We start from the raw sequence: 24,093 nt of genomic DNA on the forward strand, positions 1-24,093 counted from the left end.
AAATTGCATGTCTTCAGAGTAGGTGTGGTTTTTTTTCAAGGTAACTTTTAGCTGTGGTTGGCTGTACCTGCAGAGGCAAAGGTGAATAGGAAGTGTGGTGCAACCTCTGCCAGCAGACACTTCCTTACTTGAATGGGTGTGTAGCTACTTCCCGGGCGGAGCCATGAAGAGGAAGGCAAGCACTTAGCAAAGTGTCTGGGGCAGGTAGCTCCAGCAGAGTGCCAGTTCCCTTGTCTTAGTGAATGGTACCTAGTCTAGGAACCTGGGGCTCCACATGCTAGCGGGTGACTACCTGCTACCCTTCTACCTGCCCCAGCCCAGAACAATATGGACCACCCACTGTAGCGCCCAGAAATGGAGAAGACAGTTACAGTTACTCCTCCCCTCCCCAGCAGACGTGGCTGCCAGCCCAACCTCCTTCAGCTCTGGAGGGTTTGGAGGGTCCTTCGTTGCCGTGATGTTATTTGTTGTCCCTGTTGTCACGAGGAGCAGAAGAGAAATATTGTCTCCTACCAGAGCCGCAGGAGGCTGACCTCGAGAGGCTGTGGCTCAGGGGCGGCAGTGATTGCTCTGCATTTTGTCTGGCTGCTGGGAAGTGGGTAGGGAATTGCACTCATGGCTGTCCCCTGGGTTTGGAGAAACTCCTGAGGGTTGTGGCTCCCTTGAAGAGCGTGTGCCAGGATCCACACCCCAAGTGTAGCTCTTTCTCCCCGCAGCAGGCTCCCTGCCGGCATGGCTTATGCCTTTGGTTTCCCCTGGTTCCCCAGACTATGCTCAGTTATCCCCAAGAGGCAGAAGTCAAGCTTCATTCAAAGGCATTCACTTGGCATGCACTGTATTTTCCTGAGTACCTCGAGACCGTCCAGGCTGTGCGCTGAATGAAGCAGCTCCCTGTCCTTGTTCATCTTACCTTTGATTCAGGGATACCAACAGCAAAACAAGAGCATGGTACATGGTACAGACTGTGACCAGCACCGATGGGCATCACAGTAGGCAAACCAGGAGAGCCCTGAGCATGCATGCTTCACCGAGCTCGAAAGAAAAATCTCACCCTGGGTTCGTTCACACTCTGGGCCTCAGCAATTCTCCCCCCGACACTATGCTAGCCTGCTCTTCCAACAAAGTAGACACCCCCACACACCTGTTCCCTCCTGTCAGCCAGACGTCCCTCTCATATGGCTAATGCATTGAAAAAAAAATCTCATTTAAGACTCTCTAGTAAAACAGTAGCCAAGTGCACTCGCTCCTACTGTTGTAGGATTGAGTTGAGTGGCCGAGTCACAGAGGCCAAAGTCACACAGACAAAACTTGACCAGGAGTTCAACTCTCCGGGAAGCTCTGAGTTGTTCTGCGGTGTTGTTTTCATATCCCTGACCTCATTTCACCTGCACGCAAGCTCACAGCCAGGAGCAGCACAGTCTAGTCTACTCACCGCAACTAAGACTCAGAGAGATTGAGTATCTTGCCTCAGGTCACACAGTTGACAAACCACAGACCAAGGACTTGCCTCCTGTCTGCTTCACAGCTCTGGGCTTCTGCCTATATCCCAGACCCTGAGGCTTCCTGACAGCCTCCCCATCCTTTGGAATCCCTCCAAAGACAACACCCCCACCCAGCCAGCCCCAGCTCTTCTTGGAGACCTTCCTTCCTTGCATTCAATCAGCCTCATGAACACTTAAAGAGAAGAGGGAAAGATAGATGGCAATAAGAATTGTGTTCAATTATTTTACTTAAGTCATAATCATTCCTAATCTAAATTTGCTGGAATGTATTACACAACCTAATCATTCACATATATTGTACTGCGGTTTCAATTTAGTGAAAAGTAAAAGCCATTCAGAAGGCAGAAATATGTTAAATGAACATCTCACAGAATCCATCCCTCTGTTAGATAAAGCGCACAGTGCCTTTTGATTCTAGGCTGGAGCAGCTGGCTTGGATTCGGCACATCTCTGGCTCCTCCCAGCACAATCAGAGGCTGAGGGAGTTGGAGCAAAACTAAGATGATCTGGGCTCTAGGGTTGGGCCAGGGAAGGGCTGGCGGTTTGAGGACATGGTGGCTCCTTGAATAACTACTCTGGATTAGACCCCATGTGTGGATCTACTGGCTATCCCTGCTCTTCCACTTCCCAGCTGTATCTATGACCACTTTCCCTTCAACCCCGCTTCCCATTGGGTAGATGTCACCTCAGTTTAATGTGACACAGAGAGAGAGAGGTAAACAGAGACAGAGAGACAGAGAAAGCCTCTGCACATGTTGTGCCCTTAGCATAGAACACCCTACAGCCACAGCCCCATCTCCATCCTCCTCCCACCTTTCTCTGGGTTCTGGTTCTGATGCCACAGTCCCTGGAAATGTCCTGAGAGAACAGCATGCCTAAAGAGTGACTGCGCCTAGCATGGTGCCCGGGCCTCTGGTCACTGGGATACTCTTTTCATCACACAAGCTGAGCATCCCTTAGCCAAAGTAATTATAACCATAAGTGTTTCAGATTTCCTATTTTCTATTGTGTATGTCTCACGGACAAGAACCAAATCTAAGCACAAAGCTCACACGTTTCACACATACCTTTGCATATAGATTTAGCTAATTTTATGTAGTATTTTAGTACACCTCTGTCTTGACCACGACCCATAACATGAGATTAACTGTGGAATTTTCCATCTATGACATCACACCAGTGTTCAAACGTGTTTCCTATTTTAAAACACTTTGGACTTCAGATTTTTTTCAGACTGTAGATGTTCCAACTATTATGTCGTTTGATCTCCCCTATGAGACTGCTATCTCCTTGATGTAGGGACTCTATATGCTTTAGAATTGTGGTCCCCTGTTTAGCCATAGTCTGTGCCCAATAAATGCAGACTGACTGAGCCAACCATCCTGAGTCTGGGCACATTGACTTGCCTTCTCCCAGGACAGCCAAGGTCTGTGCCACACACCTGCCTCAGCCCTCCTTTGGAGGCTTATCTAGGTACTGGCCTCAGCTAACTGCCAGCTTGTCCCCAGCAGATCGGTGGCCATCAGAAACAATACCATGTCCTGGCTATTGATCCAGCGCCAGCCTGTAACAGCAGCTTTGATGTGGGCAGGTGGCAACACCAAAGTCCCCACAGCTCAGAAACAACGGTAAGGCTTGGGGCATTTTAACTGCTTACCTCCTACTTCCGCCCTGTATATTTTGGGGCCTGGAATAAGTTATTTAATTAATCTCATTGAGAACCGGCTTTCAGTCTTATGAAAGAGAGGGGAGCTATGACAGTCAGCTCCCAATGATGTGCCACCGTATCCGGGAAAAAAACTAAAGGAAGAAAAGCTTAACAGGAGAAGGTGCTTGCTGCCAAGTCCCATGGCTGAGCTCAATCCCCAGAAGCTTTAGGTAGGAGAGAAACAACTCTTATGAATTGTTTTTTGGCAAGCATATGTGCTCAATAGCACATGTGGGTTTACACACACACACACACAAGTTAAATAAATGTAATTTTAAAACCTAAAAGGAGAAGAGGTCTATTTTGGCCTCCTTTTCAGTCAGTCCATAGTTGACATCTTGTCTGGGGGCTGTGGTGGGACATCATGGCGGAAGTACATGATAGAAGGTGCTGCTAGCCTGGTGGCAGCCAGGAAACTGAGAAAAAAAATGGGCAGGGACCTAACATCCCCTTTAAGGACATAGCCACCATGACTTAACTTCATCCCGTTAAGCCCCATCTTGGAAAAGAACACCATGACCTGGGGACTGAGCCTTCAACCCGTAGCCTATAGTGGACATTTTGGGTTCAATCCCATAATAACTACAACCACTCCTTCTCCCAAATGATGTAGTAAAGAACTAAGGACAGTCAAAGTTAAGAGGGATGTACTTGAGGGCAGCAGTGTCCACACTAGCGGGACACTGCATTCTCCAGCACGGCCCTGCTATGCTCGGTGACAGTGACAGCGAGAGACTTCACGGTACAGCTGCACACTGCTGCGGAGTGCCTGCTCAGGCTGCATTGCCCGGTTACCTGGTTAGCCTGTGTTGCTTTAGACAAGGCAAATGGCAGCACGGAGCAACGTGATCCTTAATGACTTTGGCTCTGTGTCTGTCGTAAAGAGCGGCCACCATCACCAAGGTCTTCAGGTGCCTTTTCTGGGTCCAGTGTCTGGCTGTGCTCTCCCAAATGTGCACTGTAATCTGAGCTCATCCCTTATGTCCTGCTGTGGGAGGGATCCTGCGGCTGAGTGATGCTCTCCAATAGAGAGTTTGTTTGTAAGGGGAGGAAGTAAAGAATAATGTTCCCGCTTGGAGCTGCACAGGGAATTAGGAAGGCAGACGGCCATTACTCAAGTTGGAGAGCTGCCAAGGCTCATGATATCATATTTATTTGCCAAGAAAAACACCTCCCCTGTATCTATCAGGAAGAGAAAGGAGGGAAAGCCCAACTCCAATCAGGTTGTGGGTAATGGGTTTAAGACCCACAAACAGGGCTTAATGACAATGACGCCCATTCAGATTTATAGAGTACATTTTAGCAAGATGGGGCCCCAGAGTTTGACACACATTCTGGACAGACAGACAGACAGACAAGTTGCAAATACAGATCTCTTTCTTCCCACACTTCTCAGAGGCAGCCTCCTTCTGGCCCTTTTGGCCATTTGGCTCGAAGAGGGAAAGCAGACAGCTTTCCTGTCCAGCCCTTTATTTCCAAACACTGTTAAGAAAACTGTGGATGGAAACTCACCATGCTGATCCAGTTCCACAGACTGCCTTGGAATGGCTTAATCTCTTCCCACTGGGTCCCCGGGGATTCCAAGTTATCTGACACCTGACGGTATTGAGTCTAATGTCCACAACTGGTTTCCTGGCTTATGGATTGTGACCCACATGTAAAATAGGTGGCATATGACCCGCAGCTTGAAGGATGGCACAGTGGGAAACTCTTCCCTGGAATGTAAATTAAATCCTTTGAGCTTAGCCAGTGTAACCCCTGGGAAAGAGAGAAGCCAGGGTCACAGGGCTCACCTTCCATTCTGAGCACCTTGCTGTCGGAGGATATGAGATGAACCCAGTTGAAAGGTATGGAAAGGCTCGGCCATGTCCGTGCAATGTGGAAACAAGGATAAGATGAGCTTTCTGATCACTGGAGAGACTTTGGCCAAGGAGAAGGAAGAGACTATCCAGAATCCAGGGGACTAATGGCAGCTGCTAGCAAGGGCAGCGATCAGATGCTAGGGACAAGCAAGTGAAGAGCGATGGGTGGATGCTGGTCATCACTAGATCTGGCAATAAAGGAGGGCAAGACCCAGAACCCAGCTTCTGGGGCCCATACAACCTCTCTCTCTCTCTCTCTCTCTCTCTCTCTCCATCAAATCAGCTACACTCCTGGGCTCATGCTTATTCCTAGCTTTGTTCGCTGGAGCAGGCTCCCCCACTTCTGTAAGCACGCACAGGGTACCCTGACTGCTGCTATGTAGTTCTCTAGCTCTCAAATTTCACTCCCGAGGACAGCTTTGAGGCAGATACATCATCTCATTTTCCTGGAGGTCCTCAGGGGCAGCCACCAGATTGCACACACTGAATGTCAGCTACATTAAGCTAACACATTCACATCATTGAAAAAACCCTATTTACACATAATAAACATGGGGATAGATGCCGGAGAGGAAATGATATAGTATTGATTAAAACAATGCCCTGTAATGCCTTCTGAAAGGCTCCAGTCACTAGCAGCTGTTGAAGCAGCCCAGAGCAAAGGCAGCCTCCAGCCTGCCTGGAGCTGTCATTCTCCAAACTAAGTTAGTAGGTAATGATCCCACAGGCCATGGGCACAGTGGCCAGCGGCTGCTTAAATAGAGTCCTCAGTCCATGCCAGGCATGTCCTCAGTGTTTGGTCTCACCTTAGCCCTAGAAGCTCTAACCCAGCTGACAGGGACGGAAGCAGGTTTGCTGAGGAGCTAAGTAAGTGTTGGGGCTGGGATAGGAGCATATACTATTTCACATTGCTAGGTGGCTTTGTATATTCCACTCTTATCTTCATAAATACATAAGAGAGAGATGCCCTGGTATGCTAGCCCATGCACAAGGCACCAGACCCTCCACAGGTTTCCTTCTTTGGTTTGGTGGGATTGAGGAGGGGTTTGTGACCAGCTTGGCCTTGGCTACGATCCCAGCTATCTAGAGTGAGGAGGAGAGCCCGTATCTTGGCTCACTTGGAGACTTCAGAGACTGAAATGGACAAACCTCACTTTAGAATGGCAGCCTGTTACTGTAGAGCTGCCGGCAAGCCCGGAGCTTCAGCACGTTTTCCTTGGTAACCTACCACACAATTCACTCAGCACGGAGGCTGCAGTCAGCTGAGGACAGCAGGAGCAACAGGGCCTACAGACGGGTGTGTCCGATGGTAGAGGCTCCGGCTGCACACAGGGACAGACTGACCACCTCAGAGTCATGTCCCACGATGCTGGTAACAGTTTCAAGGCAGAGGAGAGGGGGGCCATTGTCTGCTAGGAGCAGAGAGCCATGTCCCCATGGGCAGGGAGCAGCTCTGTCACTTTCTGGTTGCACTCATCACAAAGTCAAGGCTAATCCTACTTCTTACGTCAGTCCCCGGAGAACTAAATGGGAAAACGCGCAGGTCACCGTACCAAGCCCTGGCCTGCTCTGCGCTTGGCACAAGGTCAAATTGTCTCCTTTTAAAAACCTTTCTGTGAATAGCCATCGACCTTCCCCATTCCTGGAGTTTTAGGCCTTTGGAGATTTAAACCCATGGATTTCCATTCTGCTCTGGCTCTGTCCCTACCCTGGAAGGTATCCCCTGGCTTCTCGGGCCACGCCGCCTGGATTTGGAAGGTAAATGGGCAGCTTCTGCATCTGCTGAAATCCTCACTTCGCTGGGTTTCACTTTCTTCTGCTACAGAGGAGGATTTTCACTAAACCCCTGAACCGTGTCTGGATTATTGCTCCGGGCCAGCATCAAGGGAGTGAGTTCTGATTACCAACTCACGCAGGCAAAACACAGGAGACAGAAACACAAACCAGGGCTTAGTGAAACCAGTGAGAAGCCACTGGGCTGCAACTCCGTAGATGCAGTCTGCCTAGCAAGCTGCCCGTCCAGGCAGTAGGCAGTGGGAAGAGGCCCCACCTGGTCTGTCCTGAGCGGGGAAGACAGCCCTGTGGGGTGCACTTGCTTGACATGTAAAACTGACGCCCATACTAATCACACAGAAAAAAAACAAGGCCAAACCAGTACAAGGAGCCTGACTGTGAGAACCAGTTTCAGTTGCCAGACTGACACAGTGTAGAACCACCTCGGGAAAGAGCCTGGTGTATGAGCATCTAGATCAGCTTGGCCAGTGGGCAAGTCCTCGGGGGATTGCCTTAATAATTTTAATTGCTATGGAAACACCCAGCCCACTGCAGATAGCACCATTCCCTAAGTTTGGGTCCCAGATTGTACCAGGCGTAGAGGGAAAGCTGAACACAAGGTCTCGGATTCATTTCATTTTCTCTCTGCTCTGACTGTGGCTGTGACCAACTACTTCATGCTCCTTCCTTGACTTCCCCACACTGATGGACCGTAGACTGGAATTGTAAGCCAAGTATCCCCAAAAGTTGCTTTGGACAGGATATTTTTAGCACAGCAACAGAAATGAAACAAATACACTGGCTTTGGGTGGGTATGGGCTCCAGCCCCTTGGTGGAGCTGTGAGCCCTTGGGGAGGTGGCTTAGGCCTGTTTCCTAACCCTCCCCTTATACCCTCCAGGGCCTTTCTCCCTATCATCAAAACCCCAGCAACTATGCTAGCTGCTCAGGATCTAATGCCAAATCCTGGTTCAGAGGAGATTCCTGTCTCCTTTGATCAATGGTATGTTACATAATTGAAAATAGCTAAGAGGGTAGACTTTGAAAGTTCTCACCACTCAAACATAAGTATGTGAGGTAATAGATATATCCATTAGTTTGATTCAGTCAGTCCTCGATACAGACATCTTACGAACATATACATTTCAAGATATATATAATGCAACCGGCTTTAGAGCCCCAAAGCAAAAATTACTTTTGGTAATCTAATTAATGAATAGATGACCCGGAAGTCCAGGTTTCCAGCTTTATCGCAGAACGTCCATTCATATGACCACCATCCTTCCTTTACAGTCAATAAACCTGTCCTGGGGATAGGCTGAGCCTGGGCCCGTCATAAACAAAGGCGTGGTATTCACATGCGTGGCTATTTAACAATGGAATGAAGATTTACACAGTGGAAATGTTTATGAAGCGTGTGCAAAGACTGAGGAGGACACAGAGGGACAAGTGAAACCAAGTGACAATAGCATCAGAAGACCTGGAGAGAAAGAACCAGACTGGAAAGGAGGGTTCCCTCAGGCCAGAAGAATCTAGCTGGCTCTTTCTTCCAAAGAGAGGAAGGCAATAATAGTACATCCCTAGGTCACTCATAGCCCAGTTTGCGCAGAAGCCATGCCTACCTCCTCCCTGAAGAATATTCCTGTAGAGAACAGTGAATAGATTTGCCTGACACCTGGGTAGGCCTGGGCAAGCTAGGGCCCCTCTGTAGCAGGAGAAATCCCAAGCTCCTACTTCTATGTCAAAGTCTCTCACAGAATGCCTCAGCCTGCCCAGATGTCCCTGCATAGATCCAGTCCTACCTGGTGACCCTTTGCCCAGTCCTGCCTTATCCATTCCTTTTGTCTACAGTTGAGTATCCCCTCTACCTGACCATTCACCGAAATAGTCCAGGTGGCTCACCATCCTCCTACCTACCCCACAAAGATTCTGGCCAGAGAAACCATGATAACTTGATTGCCTTTTCATACACATCTTATCTTCTAGATCCTAAGGACTCTGGGAAAGTAGAACTGGAGTCTGGAGCCTCCTTAGTCTCTAAGTTTCTCATGTGACTGGACTACTCAGCAGATGTACGTCCTACGCTCTCCTTTTAGAGTAGGCACAGTGGCAGCAGTCAAGGACAAGGCTTGGTTTCCACTTTCAAAGACTTTGCATCTTGAGAAGACAAATATATAAACAGATCGTTTGCGCTCAGTGCTCGAGAGAGGCAGGGGGATTACGGACAGGGTAGGGATTGTGATCAGCAGGGTAACCTGGGAGATCAGGCCAGATCCAAGTTCAGATCCAGATGTGGAGAACAACAGGGCTCCGAGAGCGGCTCTCCGGGCTCTCCTCTCTGTGCCTTGTTCTGGCTCTTCCACCCCTGCCCTGTCTTCCCCAGTCCCCTCTTTCTCTTACTTTCTACCCAATCCCATTGTTAAATTAGAGATGGTTTCTGGGGACACTGAAGGCTCAGCTGAGGAGAGGCCTAGAAGAAATCTAATAAGTAAATCAGAAGAAAGAATGCCCAGGCAGCAAGCGGGAGGATTGAGGAAAATGAGGAACTATAGTTCCGGGCACCTGGGAGAGTCCTAATTGACAGGGCAGCCTGAGTTCCATGGCCTCAGACAGAATTTAGAATTTGGATTTTATGCTCACTTGTATTTGAAAACCAGCTACTCTTCTCTTCCCTCATGGAAGAGGGAATTCCCAGGGTTCATGATGGGACCCCTGAAACCCACATTACCACCGCCTGCTTTAGGTGACATGTTCAGCCTCCAGTTCCATAGATGACTGGAGGGTAAGGAAGAGCCTTGCATAGCTATTGACAAATTCAGACAGGGAGCCCTTCTGTGGCCATTGGTTCCTGGAGGTGACATAGGGAGGTGGCAAGTGGTGTAGGGAGAAGGATGAACTGAGGTTCCTTCATGTCTGGTCCTATTTCTCTCTAGCTGTGTGGCTTCAGGTGACTGGGGCACCTTGATGGTCCTCGGTGTTAGCTGTGCTGCCAATAGCATAAGGCTGCATGGAAAGGATCTCACATGAGATGCCTGCTCACAGATGGTCCTCAGCACATGGCTGTCTCCCCACACAGGAAGTAGCAAGCCCATAACCTTGTGATATGAATGGATAATTTTTATACCTCCAAGAACATGATGGGTCCTTGAGACAGAAAAAGAACTTGGGCTTGATCAGAAGCACAGCAGGCTATTGCTATACACTGCATTATACAGCTTCCTAGGTTCTCCAGGAAAGAGAGGCAGATGCTGGAGTCTCCCCCGGGGGTCTGCATAAGGAATATACACACTTGCAACACCCCTTCACACACAAACACACACACACACACACACACACACACACACACTTCTGCAGCCCTCACTGCTCACCACATAAGGGATGTACCAAACTCCACAATCTTAACCCACCTCCCATCTCACTGCCGTTCATACTGTTACAGACACACCACCCCAAGGGAAGTCACACCAACACCCAGAGCCATTCCCTTTCCCTTCCAAAGCTGTGAGTCAGGCTCCTGTGGGAGCAAATTCCCATTTCATCTTATTTCTCTCTTCTGAGACACGAAAGGACAGTGGGAAGCCAAGGTCTCCCAGGCCAGGGAGTGTTTCCTGAGCTGCAAGCATCCAAGGGCTCAAGGGGCCAAGGGACCTTTCTCTTACAGAGCAGATTTCTGTTGAACTTGACTTTAGCTATTCAGAGACAAAAACCACAGGTTCCAGAGTAATGAGCTTCCTGTCTGCAGAAGGATCTAAGGGGAAGTTATGTCACTTTCTCAAAGCTGCTACAAAGGAGGTTTTCCGCTGGGTATGACAGTGAAATTGTGTGATCCCCAAGCCCCTTCTGTGCAGAGAACCTGATGCCAGGAGGTCTTCACTTAGCTGCTTACCTGAAGGGCCCTGGCAAGGATGATGTGTACAGTGGATTCTGGAAAAACGCTTACCAACTAGGGTCCCTTCACCCTTGAGTTAATAGACACCCCACAATGATCCAATAGAAAGTCCCAAACCTTCTTCCCAAGAGACCTGGCATTTCCCAGGTTCTGCCCTGCCCCTAGCCCTCCACCTTGCTGAGTTCAGAAGTCCAGAGAGTAAGTTTGTTTCAGATGATATTTTGATGAATTTAGATCCCATCTCACTCAGTTTATTGATCCTGAGAAAACCACCCAACTGCATTCTTTTTTTTTTTTTTTTTTTTTTTTTTGGTTTTTCGAGACAGGGTTTCTCTGTGGTTTTGGAGCCTGTCCTGGAACTAGCTCTTGTAGACCAGGCTGGTCTCGAACTCACAGAGATCCGCCTGCCTCTGCCTCCCGAGTGCTGGGATTAAAGGCGTGCGCCACCACCGCCCGGCTCCAACTGCATTCTTAATCCATGTGCCAAGCACTGGGCCAGTAAGAGGCGCTGCCAAGACAAACATGTTGCTGAGCCTCTTAGTGACAGAAAATCTAGAAGAGTTTCCTTCTCCCTTCCTTTCACAGCAGGCCCCCACCAACACGGGGAGAAACTCAGAAAACTGCAGGGCATCACGGGAAAAGTACAGGTCTTTATGCACACCTTAGGTCTCTAGCCATTGGGCACTGAGCTTAATTTTCCCATCTGAGAAGTGAAATGAGAGTTCTCTCCATGGGTACAGTGTGGTGTGAAGGTATCACAGTCCTGTGAAGACATTGAGCAAAGAGTGAGTGCATGCACCACACCATGCATGTGTAAGTCAGAGGACGGTCTGTGGAATTTGTCCTCTCCTTTAGCTTTACGTGGGCTCCAGGGATGGAACTAACCTCGTCAGGCTTCCAGCTTTTAGTCGCAAGTGTCTTTATGTAATGAGCTACCCTACTGGCAGAGGGCTGCTCCATTTCGTGTATTTAAAAAGCACTGACGGTGGATAGCAGTAGTCAGGAGCCAATGGGCCATTGGAGGATGGGGCAGCAGCGTGAGAAGCCCCACAGACTGGGGAGCAGCCACTGACTCAAGCTTCTTGAATTGGCTTCTCTTGGCCTCCAATGCTAGGAGAGACCCTAGCTAGTAGGCCTTAAGTCGGTAGCTCAGGGCTTCCTGCTCAGCAGACCTTCTATTTGAATGATTCTGCCTCTTAGACCAGACTCCCTAGCTCTCACCAGTCTAGAATCATCCTTCCTTTGGGCACTGTGCCTCCAGCCTCCGTGATTACCCTACGATCATCCTCAGTGACCCCACCAGGGCCTGAGAAGAAACCCCAGGTGGTTTCACCCATGCAGACAGGTTACAGACGCACAGTCATTCCCACCTCCCGCCTCCCTGTAAGCCCTAAAAGCTCTATTGCCTCTGACCAGGCCTGAAAAACACCAGCACCAGTCAAGACCTCTTCTGGCCCTACTCATTCCTACAAAGCAGCGCCTAAGTGAGCTAGAGATGAGGCTATGGGGTAGGGCAGCACGGGTGGAGGAAATGAAGACATACCATTATCTCTTCGAGGAAATTACATCTAAATTGTCAGCTCAGTCTGGAATTCCTTCCCACTGTTACAAGTAAGCACGAACACATGCATGCAAGCGTGGGCACGCGCGCGCGCACACACACACACACACACACACCCCTTATCTTCTGCCCTGGTGGATCTGTTAGGTGGTATAGCCCTAAATGGGTCATCTCTCTGGAACCTGGGATTGCTACGCAAGGCTCGCGTAGCCCCTGTTGTGCCCCTTCACAATCAGCCCCCTGCTGAGCCCACCCAGCAGGAAGTAAACTTTCACATTCCAGTTAAGTGGTGTCTGGCTGCTCTGAATCACCCTCCTGGATCTGTTTGAAGCCAAGTTCTTAATCAAAGCTATCAGGCTCTCCTTGGCCCCCTCTGCTGAAAGGTTGCCATTAAAGAGGAAGGAAAAGCCTTCGGTTTTGAGGCGAGGTCTCCCGCTTTTATCTGGAGATCTAAGGGAAACGGAGGGGCTTGGTTTTACCCCAAGCTCCATGTTCAAATTACAATTCTGCTGTTAGCAGCGTCAGACAAGATGTGGAGCATCTCTGACGTCAGCAAATGCTTACAGGGCGAAGGGAGACACACATTTAGTGAACACGTCCTCCACTGCAAGGCTCCACCCATGTGTTAGTTGCTGGTCATTTCCAGTCACAACCTGGGTTCCATACCCTCTGAACTGCGGTCTAATCACCCTAGAGGAAGTCCCTTGCCTGGACCTCCGTAGATCTTTCTGTAGAACTTTCTAGAATTAACAGGTCTTCTAAGGCATCTGTGTCCACAATGATGCTAGTAGCATCAGAGCAGAGACATTGCCTGGCAACAAAGCCTCTCCTGTGACCTTCATTGTAACCTTGACCCAGAGCAGCCCTGCAGTCTTGTCAAGGGAATCTACATTTGAGGGATTTGTTTGTTTGTGTGTATGTTTGAGAAAGCAGAAGAAATATTGAGCTAAAGTCTCCATCCAGCTACATGGGTAGCTGGATAAATAATTACTAAATAAATAAATAAGGGAAAATAAACAAAGAAAGCCTCCAATGAGCTTGAATTGCTGCCGTGCTGAGAGGTAACTGGCAGATTCAATTTAATTATAAGATACAGAATTGTAATGGAGTGTGCAGGGCTCTGGGAGGTTTTCCGCAATGCATGGGCAGCAGGGAGCCCTGACTGTTCCTGGACACATTCTAACCTGCCCCCACTGCCTTCCTTGCCCCGGTAGGCATGGAGCGGGAGACAGCGCAACTGCCTGCGCCCTGGAGGCCCAGTCTCCCTACGCTCTGAACCTAGTCCACGCCTGGCTAGCCTCTGCTCCCAAGGTGGCTCAGATGAGAATGCCCTGGAGGATGGTCCAGGCCAGCAGGAAGGAGGCGGGAGAAACTCTGTCTGTGCCTCACACCTGCCCCCTTCTCCCCAGCAGAGGTGAGCAGTGTGAATGGACAAGACCTACCCTGCAAGGCCAGGCATGGCCACCAGATTGTGAAGGCAGCAGCTCTCACTGGGCGATGACCAGGGACAACAGCATGACATCACCACCCTTCTGTAGGATATGACCCATGACCCGCTGTCCTGCAGGAACCTAGTCTGCCCTTGTGCCATAAGGTCCCTGAAAGCCTATGCGCTATAGCTGTTAGGACAGTTTTTCTTCTCCCTTTCCACCTTCCCTCTCTCTCTGTCCCCATCACGTTTGGTGGGAGGGACAATGGGGGATGGGGGTAGTGAGAGCAAATCTGAGTACGCTTGCCTGACTCCAGTGATACGTTCTCAGGGCACCTTCTCAGTCCTCCACGGTCAAATTTCATTTGGACCATAAATGTGTAATCAAGGGGTTTCTAAGTACATCACCAAGTCACAGCCATGCCTCTGCTGCTAGCCCACCCTGAGCAGGAGCCTAGATGCAGTCTTGCCTCCTGCACCCCTATTCACTGCCTGTACCCCCCCAGCAACTTTTCCTTCCCCAGGTCCCGACCCCCACAAAGGCTGCTCTGTGCACCCCATCTTTAAGCAGTGATGCCTCCCCCATCAGCCAGCACTCTGCTGGTCCCCTCTTCCCCAGGTGGGTCTTCAAGGCAATATTTGCATTCTCACGCTATGTCCCAGGAGAAGGGCCCAGACCTGTGTTCTAACCAAGCAAGCCTATGTTTAATCATGGCTTCTCTACCCCGCAAATGCAAGTTCAGAAAAATTAATCAGCTTTCTGGGGCCCCACTTGTGCAGCAGAGCTAATGTTCATATCTTCACTAATCTGTGTGAGGTTACATTCGCAAGCCAAGCTGATCTTCGAGCATCATTAGGGGGCTCTGCCTTCCCAAAGATCTGGGCCTCAAGGGACCTATAGGTGGTGGAACAGGACTCTTAGAGGTGAGGTGGAACTTCCCAGAGCCCAGACTACCCTTATGCTTAATTTTTTTTGAAAACTGTTGGTCATATTAGAAAAAATAAAAAAAACCAGAAGATTTCCTCTTTCTGCCTGGCCTGCCAGCCATGATTGACAGGATACCCTGGGCTGAGAATCCCCAGGGGCAGGACACACAGCTGCCATGCATCTGTCCCCATTCAAACAGTAATCACAGACATCCAACTTTCTCACAGAAAAGGATAAAAGCTTTCCAGGCATGTGGCCCTGGGCAGCACCTGTTCCTTACAGGTTAAATGGACTGCTAACAAGCCAGGGGAGGAAGGGCTAGGATGGCTTTCAGGATCCTATTTCTCTATTGTGTGCCTCACAGAGCGATAACTCACTGGAGCTTCCATCCCGAGTGAGACAAGCTGAGGAATCCTTATATCTGAGCTAAAACTGTTGCCCACAAAATTCTTCAACCCAAACTATTAAATGCCCCCCTGCAGAAATCCTACCAGAGACCCAAAGAATGGAGATTATGTTTTGGTTTACCGACCTCAACGCTTATTGACTGTATGGCCATGAAGATGTTATTAATATTTAGCCTTTTGGTTCCTCACTCTCCTTTTCCATCAGATTAAAATATCATATAGGGGGGCTGGAGAGATGGCTCAGTGGTTAAGAGCATTGCCTGCTCTTCCAAAGGTCCTGAGTTCAATTCCCAGCAACCACATGGTGGCTCACAACCATCTGTAAAGAGGTCTGGCGCCCTCTTCTGGCCTTCATCCATACACACAGACAGAATATTGTATACATAATAAATAAATAAATATTAAAAAAATATATATCATATAGGGTTTCAGAGGACTGACACATTGTCCACAAAATAGCCTAAAAATTAATGAACTGGAGTCCTTTGGCGCCGGGCAACGTTGATGATGATGAAGGTGAACTTGGCTACCATGAAAATAGACAAGGCTCAGCTGCGTCCAGAATCCAAGGAGAAAGCCTAGTCCTCACTCCAGTATGTAAAGGGTCATGGTGGACTCTCCCAGCCCAGAGTCCTCACTGATAGCAAAGCACCTGAAGGCGGCACCTTCAGAGCCAGATGGTAGCCCTGCCGGAATTCCAGGCAGTTCATCAGTTGACAGAAGGACCCCAGGCAGGGTTGGAGGGAAAGTGCCAGAGAAGAAGGGTAACAGGAGCCAGGCATGGCCACAGTGAGCAGCCATAAGGATGAAACTCAGACTCAACAGGGAGTTGTGTCTTGCAGAGAAGAGATTGGAGTGCAACACATTGTGCCCAGAGTGGGGTCAGCCAGATCACATGGTGCCAAGTCTCTCTGCTCAGCTGCAGCAGGCTCTGCGCAAACTGCTTGACCCTCTAAAATGTCAGTTTCTGGGCTGGAGGTAGAGCTCAGCGATAGAGTGTTGCCTGGATGTGCAAAGCCCCGGGTTCAATCCCAGTAGGGGTCGGGGACAGGGGAGTCCCTTTATAAATAAACCAAACGCATGACGATGTCTATTTCTATGATGTGAAAAAGTAAAACAAGACAAAAGGACACCAAGAAGGCTTAGCAGGTAAACACACTTACCACATGTGACGAGCTGCGTTTAATTCCTGCAATCCAGAGTGGAAGGAGAAAATTGACTCCTAGAAATTGTTATCTAACCTCCATGTGCACAGTGCCGCGCACACCTGTGTGCACACACACACACACACACACACACACACACACACAATGATGCCCATGAAGAAGAAGTACTTTTAAAACAATGTACGAAGTCCCACGCCTACAGCTGTGCCATCATTGTTGGCTGGCTTTTCCCTCCCTGAGAGTCAGAGGCTTAAGCCTGCAGGACAAAGATTTGGAGGAGTCAAAGGACTGGCGACCACATGGCCATCCAGATTTCCTACAGGCAAATGGGATGTGGGGCCAATAGTAAAAGACTATTCTAGATCCCACAGCGGGTGGCGAGGAGCTGTTAATAACACGTCTGCCTTAGTGGATAGGGCTAAGCCAGCAAGCAAAGGCACAGCTGAGGCAGGCTTAGGAGGACAGGAGGAAGCAAAGGCCACCCACTGTCAGTGACTGTTACCCTGTACAAAACCACTACGAAGTTTTGATCAGCAGGTGTCCGGGGAAGCCTTGTTTCCTGCAGGAGCAAGTGAGGATGGACTGGGGGACACAGAAGGTCCTTGGAATTATCACCACTGAGTGTCAACTTCCTGAAAGACAGGAGCTCAACACAGCTTTTTATGCAATCCATTATTTAAAAAAAAAAAAACAACTCACTGTAAGAACACAGCTGTTCCAAGTTTCTCTTATAAGAATTTAATTGGTATGTAATAGCATAGTTAATTAAATACAAATCAATAGTTTAAAACAACTAATTGATACTTAATATGAATGGGGGAGAACTTGGTTCTAATATAATTAACTCATATTAAATTAGCTATGAAATAACAATTATGTCTTTACAACAATGTAAAGTTTATGGTTCTTTAATAAACTTAGATTAGCAAGCAATGAGACTCAAAAATTATGAAACAGGTATTATTGGCCTATTAAACATTTATGATGTGTCCTGGAGGGCTGGGTCCAGGCATCTAGTCAATACGAGCAAAGCTTTCTGAATCTTCTCCTTGGGTCTCTTTATTACAGGAGTTGATCAGAAAATAGGGATCTCGCTGATTTATGGGCACCCTAATTGCATGTGATGTGAGAGATTATACTGAAAATAGCACCAGGTAGAAGTGGGGCTGGAAGCTGGAGTTCAGCAGAATGGAGGCAAAAACTTCCCAAACACATGACCTGCAGTTCTGCAGATGGCAAGGCATCCAGGGACAGAATGGCTAGTCATGGCTACAGGTAGCAGCCACCTGTGAGATGTCGCTGGGCACACACACCTGAAAGAGAGCCCCAGGGCCAATTGCAGCCCTTGCGACCTCTGGAAGAGGGCATCTCTTGCCATCTCTCCCAGATCTCATCTCTTGCTTCTTCCTCCGACAAGGACCACCACTCGTGTGGAAATGACATGATGTCACCTTGCGACGCCGCCTTACTGAACATTTACCTGTCTTAGATTTTCGTGTATCTTTCACAAGTGAGGGCTGCACATTCAGAACCCCAAAATCCAACATGGAAGATTCTCCAACATCTGAAAATTCATGTCCAGGAAGCTGAGGATGTCAGAGTTTTTCAGACTGGGGGCTTCCTATTAGAAATAGTCAAATGGGGAAAGAATACACAAATATTCTCTAAACCGGAAATTCCAAAATCTGAAGCACTTCTGGCCCCACGCATTTGGAGAAAGACTGCTCAACACATATATGCCTGTGTAAACCAATTGGATAAGTATTTTGCTGGGGTAGGAAGCTTGCCTTATGTACGGTGGCCTCTGAATGTTTGTGGAGTGGATAGTATTACCCTGTCAATTTTTGTTAATATATTCTGGCTGGGGAGGGTAGGATTTTTCCCTACAAGACTTCCATCCTCTCAGCTAAATACGGCTGATTCAAAGTTTACTTCTTCAGACTAAAACCCCTGCTCAAATTATTACCTGGGTCTCTTTTGTTTGGGAACTTGATGACCACAGTGCCCCATCACTGCCCTATAGCACAGTCAGCCCATTTTGTGATCACACAAAATCTGATACAGACATAACAGTCCTTTGATCTTTCCAGTGAAGAAGACACTGTGACCACCTCTGCCTCCTCCCTTGAGCTAAACATTCCTTTAGTTCCAAGGTCTCATCCTGAAGAACCTTTTCAGACTCACTAGCTTCTCCTTGTTTCCAGGACTCCTAGGCCCTAAGTCTCCCCTGTAACCGCGTCTTTCTAACTCTTTCCAACTTTTCCAGTTCATCTGACTTGTGGCTACCATGCTGACCTGAGAGTTCAACACAGGATTTAGTGAGGTCCTTTTCTCCGCATGTTTCCGTTTCCCTGTCTGTAAGGAAAGAGGAGGGTCCTTGACCTCCAACCCTGACTAATGTTTGCCCTCATCAAACTCATCCTTTTTAGGGACTTTATTCTCACCTCTTTTTATCTTACATTGGCTTTTTGGATTTTCACGTAAATCATGCAAGGGAGATATTAGAAGAGGTAATTTATAGATGGAAAGGGTGAAGAGAAGCTCAGGGAGCCTGTGGGACCATTCGCTGCTGAGTGCTGCATCGCCGTATCTGCCAGCTCTGCTCATACGGAAGCATCAGGACCTCCCAGCAACTCCAACCAGGTCCAGCTGGCGTTTCCTCCATATGGTCCGAGGCACCATCTGGGGAATTCAGGCTATTTTCAGCCATTCTGCTGCTCTCTGTGTTGGGATGGCAAGGATCTGGAGGCTCTGTGCATCCCCCTTCTACCTGTTTCCAGATCTCTGCTGTGTTCTCAGAGCAAGAAGGGGCAGCAGATGGAAAACCATCGTCTCTCACCTGGAGCATAGCAGGACTCTCCTGGCTGGCTCGCCATTCTCTGGGCTTCTCTCTTCCTCATATCATCTACACTGGGATAAAGTCTTCTTTAGTCAGGGCATAATGGCCTCCCATTCCCAGCTTAGCCATTCTCAGGGCTCCCTGCACCCTGCAGGAAAAGGTACAGACTCCAGGGAGGCTCCTCAGCTGCCTCATGGATCTGGCCTCAGCCTGTTCCTCCTCCTTCAACTCCCCTCTGTCCTGAAATCTTGACAGCTGCCCACCAGCAATACTCTAGTTTCTGTTTGGGAACTTGTAGAAGCTTGCTGGAGTCATAGTTTCAGGAGGTAAAGTGCTAATCTCACTTTCAATGTTTTACTAAGGATACATTAATTGTACAAGGTAATAGGTTTTATTTTGATGTTTTCATACACACATATAATGTACCTCGATTGTATTCTAATTGCCCTCTTTTGAACCCTCCTCCATACCTCTGGTCACCTTCCTCTTCCCAAATAACTTCCCTTTTGTTTCCTTGTCTTTGTAAACATAGAGTCTGCACAGAAGAGAAGGCATGTGATAGTTGTCTTCCTGAGCCTGGCTTATTTCACTTGATGTAATGATCACCAGCTCGACTGGTTTTTCTCACAAGTGACATGAGTTCACTCTTCTTTACGGCTGAATAAAATCCAATTGTGTGTGTAACACATTTTCTTCATCCAGTTGTCCTTTGATGGTCATCTCAGAGATGATATTATAACTTGGCTATTGGATGTGCAGATGTCTCTAAGGTCTGCTGACTTAGACTCCTTCAGGTATAGTCCCAGGAATAACACAGCTGCAAAATCTGGCGTTTCTCCTCTTAGACATCTTAGGAGCCTCCATCCTGATTTCCCTAATGACTGCCCTATCTTGTATCTCTATCAACAGTGTCTAGGTGTTAGAAAAGGCTAGTCTTCAGCAACCGAGTGAGATAGTGACCATGTCAGCATGACCAGAAACTAACTTAGCCACAGATGGGAACTTTTGTCATTATTCCATTCAGTTGCCATGAGGAAGTAGGCTGGGAACAGAACAGAAGTCCCCCTACAAACAGCCATCCACTCACATGCGGACAAAACTCCTTCCTGCCTATTGCTCCCATTCTAACTAGCATTACTTGAGGGCTCATTGGTCCCTAGATGGGGAACAACAAGCAGAAAGCAAAATTCTCACAGCATCCCAGACGGTCCATGAATGCTGCTAGGCACACAGGCATGCAGCAGCCTTCTCTCCCTGCTGCTCTCTTCCCCATTGTGTTTTGTGCCCACCAACACTACAGTCCAATGGCAGCACCTCTGATCAGTGTTCTCCCATCATCTGGAGCCCAGTGAGTGTGTGACACTCTAAGTGTAACTCTGTGACCAAGTGAAGGAGGTGAAGAGAATCACAGACACTGGAAATAACCGAGTCACACTGAAAAGCCAGCCCCTCCCCTTCCTGTCTGCAGCAGTTAGCCAGCGCTGCTATAACGAGACCAACACTGAAAAATGCTTTCACAATTCCAAAGGCTAGGACCGCAAGATCAAGATGCCAGTGGGTTTCGGTCCTTCTGAAAGCTGTAGGGAAGGACTTGTTAAAAATCTTTCTCCCTCTGTCTTAGAAATTACCATCTTCATGTGCGTGTGTTATTCCCTCTCCCTTCTTCCCTCCCTCCCTCCCCCCTCATATGTTTCCTTAAACTTCCCTTTTTATAAGGACACCACTGATATTGTACTAGGGCCAATCCTAATGACCTTGTTTTAACCTGACCACCTCTGCAAAGTCCCAGTCCACATAGGGATAAGTGCTTTGGTGGTAAGGGGAATGGGTGAGATACAAATAGAAGAGGGTGTACCCAATTCATCTCTGGTACTCTTTGGACTGTTTTGTCTTGCAGCATTTACAGGCATGGCATCCCTAAGAACTAGCCTTGAAACCAGGCCTTAGTTCTAGGATGAGAACCAGCAGCAGCTAGGTCTTTGGCCCTGAAGCATCATTTTTAGTTCTCTAAGCCTTGGTTTCTAAATTCAAAATGAAGGAAATAATTTGCACCTTGCTTACTCCGCCAAGCTACTGTGAGCATCTAATGAGACAGTAAATATGCCAGCATTGTGAAAAAAAAAATAAGTGTGCCCTGAATGGGATACAGCATCGCTGGGTCATGATTAGTAGAAGCAGTGAGAATAAAGGATCTGGAGCCTAGGAAGAGCCCCAGCCCCAGCCTGCGAGCTGAAGAAACCTGCTCCACTTAAAAAGTCATCCTTTTCATTTCTCCCTGGAGAAAACCCCACAGTGTTCCCTACTTGTGGAACAGTTCCCTGTTTGGATGAATTACAATTTTCATTCACTCCGCAAGCATCCCAACCCAACCTACATGCATCCTGCTACAGCCAAGCTCATTCCGGCTTGAGTTCCAGGGAACTGCTCACCCCATCCCTGACATTTCTGAATCCGCCCTTCCTTTAAGTCAGCCATCCTCTGGCCCAGCACTTGCCATGAGCAAGACACTGAACCTGGTAGGAGGGGCTCAGGGCTGGAAAAGGACATTCTGGATCTTCTGTTGCTCACAGTCCATAGCCCAAACGTTCCCAGGGTGCCAAACATCCCTCTCCTTAAGAAACATCCCTGTTCTGATACCTGTTTTTGTGCACATAGCATTGATTAAGTCTTTGCCCTCCTCAGACAGTGCCCTTACAAGCCAACTACAAATGACCTTAAACTTTGCTATGAACGGTCTACCTAAGCCAAGGCTCCCTTCATTCATTTTCCATGAGGCCTTTGGGGAGTCTGAGGGGTACTGACACTGATGAAGCCAAAGAGAGCAGCCTACTTGAAGCAAACCTCATATCCCCCATACCTTGAGGTTCAAAACTAACATCTGTGATTTCACTCTCCTGTCCATCTCAGAGACAAGCAAGGGGACAGGCTGGTGCTGGACGACCTCAAAAAGAAAGATCACGTTCTCTCTGTAGTGTTGTATTGTAGTCTCCCCTAATAGCCTCATGGGGTGTTTTGTTTTGTTTTGTTGGTTTTGGTTTTATTTAACTTGAATGTTTCCCCAAGCCCACATGACTACTTTTTGCTTCCTCCTTGGTCTACATATGATCAAGTATGTCTGACAATGCTCTTCATCCCCAGAGGGGCACTCACATTCCCCTGCCTCATCCACTTCTGTCCCTGCCGTGGGCTTCCATGTGTGGATTTGGTGAGTTCTATTTTGGCTCCACAAGTCTCTCAGAAGAGCATCCCAGATTTTGCGTGTGACAACCTAGCTACTCCTCACTTCAGCGGTCCTCCAGCTCACTTGTTCTCAGAGGGATCCCCATGGCTTCCCCCCACTTCTCAGCAAAGACTCCGCCAGAGAGCCCTCTCACTTAATAAATTTCTGCAGTGTGCTTATTAGCGCCTTGTAATGTAGCCGCCTAAATAATTAAGACTAACCCACACGTGTCAAATTAAATGAGCCAAATACATTGAGAAATTACCTCGTCCTCAATTTCTTTTATTAATCAGAGCTTTTTTAAAAAAAAATTATTTCCCTGCTCATTTACAAAAATCAAGTATAGTCAGAGAGACTCTTGCTTATAATAACTGTGTGAGTGTTCAGCCACCCCTCCACCACTCACTTGGGAGGGATCCTAGTACGGAACACATAAAATATAAGTTAGTTCGCATCGTCAAGACAGACACTGTGGACAACTAGATAAGACAGGTTGTTCATACTCCAATCTTTATAACTTCCCCTTATGTTCACCTGCGAGTGTGGGAAACTGCTCAGAAGAGAGAGGAAACATCAGCCACATCCTTTCAGCTTCTGCCCTCCTTCCTCAATGCACCCATAGAGTCCCTGCTAGGCTCAATCTAGTAGCCCACCCTCCCTCCTCCAGTGGAAGCCACCACTGATGTGCTTTGGGCAGGTGTAAGCCAATGATAAATATAATAGGAACCATCAACCATCGTGTCCTTCTGTGCCTGTCTTCCTAACAGTCAGGCTAAGTCTTCCTATTGGCAGCTCCTGGACTTTAGATGCAAGCTCAGGCAAAAAGCTTTTGGTAGCTGGAGCTAGGAGCCTCCTCACAGCGTGTGCGTCCGCTGGCCCCTCCGCACGCTGCATCCCTGCCTTTACAGGAAGTAAACATCAAAGGGGCTTTGATCCACACGGCCCTCGACAGGACAGGAGCCCCTGAAGAAAGGGCCAAGGCCTTGGATGGGAGAACTTAACGTGTCAGTTTGGGCGCGGGAGATATGAAGCTGTTTGAAGTGAGGGTGGTTTGGCTGCGCCTTCGGATGCGTGAGCGAGTGTGCAGGGGGAAGGCAGGGAAGGTGCCTTCAGGAACAGCACCCCTGGATCTGCCTCTCTGCTCTTCACTGATACTCAATAACTCCCTTTAAAGGATCAGGAGATCAAAGCTGGTGACCTCCCTGGGCTGTGGCATCCTACCACCACCTGCCAAGCTTTGTTTTTTCCTAGGACATGAGCCCCTACGCTTGAGTTATCTGTTCCCGGGGGTCCTACACCCTTTTTCATGCTGTTGTCTTCAGAGGCTGGACCTAAGCAGCAGCAGAGAGAGGCTGAGCATCATGAGCAGAGGCAGGAGGACTCATCCCACTCTTCCTAGTCTCTGACAAAGACACCTGCAGGTGGAAGGCCAAGGACACACCCAGGCCACAGATAGTGTGGCACGGCTCAGTAGAAGCCTCCTTCTCTGAGATTGTGGGTGGAAGCAGCCGTGTAGCAGGAATCCTGACAAGATTCTGTGGGGTGTGATTGCAGTCACATGCTCTCTAGGACAATATCAGGTGCCCATTTGCCCAGTTTAGGGCAGCAGTCACATTTGTTGGGTTTCCTAAGAAACAGGTGGGAATGAGGAGGCAAAAGCATCAAAGGCAGTCCCTCAACACTGTTGAGCCCCCCACCCTCCGTAGGTGTCATGTGAACATCAATGGCTTATCCACATAGGGCAAAGCATTGCCTTGGAGTCAAAAATTAAAGTGGATGTGAAATTGTTTCAGAATTCTTAAAGCACCCAA

General features: G+C 48.4%; 1 protein-coding gene across 5 annotated transcripts in view; it reads left to right on the top strand.

Annotated features, from left to right (window-relative positions):
* The window catches only part of Kirrel3 (kirre like nephrin family adhesion molecule 3), a 551,931-nt gene that overhangs the window by 404,005 nt on the left and 123,833 nt on the right, over window positions 1-24,093 (top strand). The window lies entirely within an intron of this gene.

The sequence above is a fragment of the Microtus oregoni genome, unplaced genomic scaffold, assembly GCF_018167655.1.
Source record: "Microtus oregoni isolate MIOR12 unplaced genomic scaffold, Mior012 000008F_ref0000371, whole genome shotgun sequence".
NCBI classification, from domain to species: domain Eukaryota; kingdom Metazoa; phylum Chordata; class Mammalia; order Rodentia; family Cricetidae; genus Microtus; species Microtus oregoni.